Source organism: Bidens hawaiensis, unplaced genomic scaffold (genome assembly GCF_021521415.1).
Source record: "Bidens hawaiensis isolate Kalapana, Puna unplaced genomic scaffold, B.hawaiensis_p1.1 tig00006368_1, whole genome shotgun sequence".
In the NCBI taxonomy this organism is placed as follows: Eukaryota; Viridiplantae; Streptophyta; class Magnoliopsida; order Asterales; family Asteraceae; genus Bidens; species Bidens hawaiensis.
Genome location: NW_027491426.1, coordinates 929,048 through 932,349, shown reverse-complemented (window position 1 = coordinate 932,349; position 3,302 = coordinate 929,048). Strand labels below are relative to the sequence as shown.

Sequence of the window (3,302 nt, the reverse complement as noted above, 5' to 3'; positions counted from 1 at the left end):
TTCTAACTTAAATGGGCTTACAACCTTTTTACTTGACTTCAAAACCTAATTGAATTTATGAACTAAAATGAGCTTGAACTTATGCACATCTAAGACAATAGTAAAGCAATTTTATCGGACTGCTTGTAGCCAAATCGAACAAATCACTGGTTATATGTTCGGTTTCAGCCTATAAATTAATCAAACCAACCCATATTCACCCCTAATAAAAATACATTCCAAAGGTCAACTCAGCATTTTGACTTCAATTTATAATAAAAAGTAGAAGTAGCATTTCAGAAACTATTATACAACAAGGATTCAACATATGGAATTTACAAGATTATTGATTCATTATTGTATCTAATTTTAACAGACCATAAAAAATAAAGCTTATTTAGGGAAAGCTGCTTTGACTTTAACTTTGACCAGACATATTTCATATTGATGTAAACATTTCCTATGTATTTTTAGATTACTTTCTCCATATCTCACATTCCTCTGTCTTGGCAAACCTTCCCCTGATCCTTGGCTGACTGTCTGCCAATGCTTTCCTGCATGCATACTGAACAAAAAAGTCAAACTAAGTCAAACCCACATGCCAATTTTGACTGGTTAGCATACACCATGGCTCGATGGCCAATGAACATAATCAAGCCAATAAAAAAGATTAGGAATCCTTGTGTGATAAAAGAATACCTTAATTTTTCTACCAAAATTTCTCTTTTCTTTATCCTGTATCTTGAAAGCTTTTGCCACCGGTCTTCAACGATGTGGTCACTTATTGTTGTGGTTGCCCGATAAACAAGCGTCTATGGTTCCAAGTTCCATTAGCAAGAGTCTGTCGATTTCATTTTATTATTATTGTTATTATACACATGCATGCACATATAAGTTTGTGTGTCGGTACACAATTGCATCATGTCATGTGGTCACTAACTTAAATTCAACAAATTATGTCCATAAGAGAACATGATTTGTTGGATTTACTTGCGTCGTCACATGACATGATCTGGTCCAAAGGACCACGAGGGGTCAAATTGACACGAATTCACGAGGGGTCAAACCGTCACGGACCCACATCGCATTTTGGCCATCTAATATAAGTTAGAAGACTCGACTTTAATATCAACAAAGATTAACCAAAATTAAAGGCTTAAATAGTACCATCATCAAATGTTAAAACACTAAGCATAAACAACATAAAAAGTAAACCTTTATGGCCCTTCGCATCCCATAAGCATTCTCAAAGTCCACTTCAAGAAACCCGGGTTTAATTGGAGCTTCGTGAACCCGATCCATTGCATTCAAACAGTCTGAGCTCATACTTTTTGGGATCTGACCAGGAGGATGAACATGTTCTTTCACAATTGAGCTTTCATCTGTTTTAACTGCGAATTTATAGTTCAAAACCTCTGAAAGTGGTGATGTTTCGGTTTCGGCATCTTTTTCTAAGATTTCTTGGTATTCATGGAAAACATTGGTCAGAAACTCATCATTCAGTTCTTGTGGGGTGAGGTCATCTTCTCCACAAATGATGAGTGTCATCGGGTCAACCGTGATTACAGGCTGCTCGATTATCGGTTCGGGTGCCTTGAAAAGATCACCTTCACCACCATGATCATAGTCTGATATGTTGCAGCTCTGAACCAAGCTATCCTGTAATAAGAATAACAAAAAAGCATGAATCTTTGAGATGCAAGAACATGACTTTTATAACTTCAGTTAAAAATTACTTTCAATTCCAGTTTTTTTTTTCTTTCCTAAATTTTTGATGAAATCCAAAGGGGGCTTCTATTTTCTAGCATACTTCTGCTGAATTTTCACAGCAAACAAGCATAACACCAAGAAGTTTGACCTAAGAGCAGTCAAGAACATAGCTTTTGCAGTTTCAGTTAAAAATAGACTTCAGTTCCATCTTTTTTTCTAAATTTCTGATGAAAGCCAAAGGTTTTTTTTTATTTTTTTTATTCTTTTTATTACTATTATAAAGCAAATGCCTAATTGTCAGAGTAAACAAACAGAACAACAATATTTTTGAGCTAAACTTGAACACCAAGATATTTGACATAATCTTTTTCATTTCAGTTCAAGATTCAAAGATAAAAGCATCATCATTCTTCAAACCAATAACAGAAATGAAACACCAAAATAAGTGAAAGTGGGAATTACCAAGCTAGCATTGGATTTGTGTGAGTATGAGAAAACATCATCATAAAATCCAGGTGAGAAATTGGGGAAGATGAGGCTGCTGCCAGTCTCTGTATACATTTTTGTTGGTTCTTTGAACATAAGCCCTTTTCTTGTTCTGGTTCAATCAAGAAAGAAAAGAAACTTCAAAAGAGCACACCCAGTTGGCTTTTAGTGGACAAAAATGAGTCCTTTTCACATTATTATAAAACAAAACAAGATTATTATATATTACACCACTACAAGGCACAAAATATACTTAGGGCTTGAAAGTGCAGGAGACCCTTTTATTTGAAGTCTCAGTGCATTGCTACTTGTTCATTTATATGGGAGTTTCTTTCCTTGTCTCGGTAAATGAAGATGATTAGGTGGGCCAGTGGTTCGTCATACGCAAAGAGATGTTTAGAAAGTAACGTTTTCGGTTTTTTTTTTTCTTTTTCTTTTTTTTTTTTTTTGTTTTTGTTATTGTGGATTGTCCTTTTGGTCCATTGACATAGAAGTGATAGTTAAAATTTTGATTCTTAAAGTCTTAGGTTTGAAACCTGACTCAAAGTGGGTTTTCCATAGTTGTGGGTTTGGTGTTTCTGGGTGATTAATACATTGAGCATCAAAATCAGTATGGATTGTTAGCATCCCCTCTCAGGATAGCTCACTTGGATATCGAGGTAGTTTCAAAGGTTGTTAAAAAAAGTAATCGTTTTAGCATAAAAATAACTAAACATTATTATTGTAAATTAATAAGTTTATTTTATAAAATTTGTAAGTTTATATATTTATAAGTTAATTAAGAAAAGTTCAAAACAAATCATCAAAAGATAACAAGAGCCTTTCAAAAAAAAAAGAAAGAAATTGAAAGTGGCCCAGTCCGTCCACACGAGCGGGCTTGTCCTTGAGCTATGGACGGACTTGCACCTTTGTCTTTGAGTTAAGATAACAATGATACAAACTCGTTTAATAAATCATGCAGGGCCGTCTCCGAGGATTTAAATACCTCGGCCAAGCCAAAACAGAAAGCCCATAGCTTTAACGAGTAACGAAATATATAAGCTAATTTTTTTAAACGAGACTTAATGTTATAACAATAAACATAGAAAAATATTAATAAAATCAAATACCATAATAGTTAACGATTA

The 3,302-nt window shown here is 34.1% G+C and overlaps 1 pseudogene across 1 annotated transcript; it reads right to left on the bottom strand.

The window, feature by feature from the left end:
- Window positions 1-235: 235 nt before the first annotated feature.
- LOC143632174 (uncharacterized) lies at window positions 236-2,250 on the bottom strand (annotated as a pseudogene). The gene is made up of 4 exons (XR_013153487.1): window positions 2,152-2,250; window positions 1,195-1,638; window positions 679-820; window positions 236-544 (listed from the first exon to the last, which is right to left on the bottom strand). The product of XR_013153487.1 is annotated as an uncharacterized LOC143632174 (transcript).
- Window positions 2,251-3,302: the final 1,052 nt, after the last annotated feature.